Source organism: Octopus bimaculoides, chromosome 7 (assembly GCF_001194135.2).
Source record: "Octopus bimaculoides isolate UCB-OBI-ISO-001 chromosome 7, ASM119413v2, whole genome shotgun sequence".
NCBI lineage: Eukaryota > Metazoa > Mollusca > Cephalopoda > Octopoda > Octopodidae > Octopus > Octopus bimaculoides.
Window position 1 is genome coordinate 87788877 of NC_068987.1, and position 999 is coordinate 87789875.

Consider the following 999-nt stretch of genomic DNA (forward strand, 5'->3'; position numbering starts at 1 on the left):
ATATACAGGTGTGCATGTATATATATATATATATACAGGTGTGCATGTATGTGTGTGTGGCCACAATCAAATGAACGAAACAAGTAAAAGAGTAATATATATGTGTGCATGTGTATACAAGTATGTGTATATGTAAGTATACATGTGTGCTTGTGTGTATATACCAAAATTTTTAAAAAAAACAAGACAGGTGAGGGAGCAACATACAAGGTCTATTAGTTTGACACTTAGGTAAAACGGAAGCGGTTTTGACGTTTTGCGCCTCCGCTCTTCTACAGAAAGGAATGAGGAAAGAAAACAATGGAGAGGTGGGATCGAAAAGGGGAAAGTGAAAAATGTTTGGTTTGGCGGTTTCACATTTGTATACATATTATCCATCCGCTGATGGCGAGCAGACCGAAACTTTTAACCCATTATCATCACTCTTCTTGTAAAAGTATTATAGATACGTATATATATATATATATACATGTGTATATGGAGATATAATGATGCAAATAAACAAATAAAATCGCGTGGCCTGGATATATAAAATATACATATATATATACATGTAAACACAGACTGAAAACATTCATACGATGAATGTTCAGGCATAAATATATAAATATTTATATATTAACAGAGTAGACCTGTACAAAGACACAGAAAATAAAGGGGAGAAGGTATTGTGTTACAGGTCCGACAGCTGTTTCTGGGGGCTCAGAATTACTTCATAATGTTTGCAAATGTATTTCGCAAAAGTCAAGAATATGCAGCCAGCAATGGAAGTATATAAACATTAGGTAGAACCAGTTTCCACCTTTAAGATTGATGTTCTGTTTTTCATTTTGTCCATTTTTTTTTGTGACTTCCTGTACCCAGATATGCATCTATATACACATGTAGATGTAGGTATGTACATACATGTACGTATATATGCATATAATCACATACTATTTGTATTATATATATATATATATATATATATATACATTCAAGTATATACATAATCAGAAT

At 32.2% G+C, this 999-nt stretch overlaps 1 protein-coding gene across 1 annotated transcript in view; it reads right to left on the reverse strand.

The window, feature by feature from the left end:
* LOC106880977 (uncharacterized) overlaps nucleotides 1-999 on the reverse strand; it is a 164838-nt gene that overhangs the window by 162655 nt on the left and 1184 nt on the right. The gene's annotated exons all lie outside the window — the stretch shown is intronic.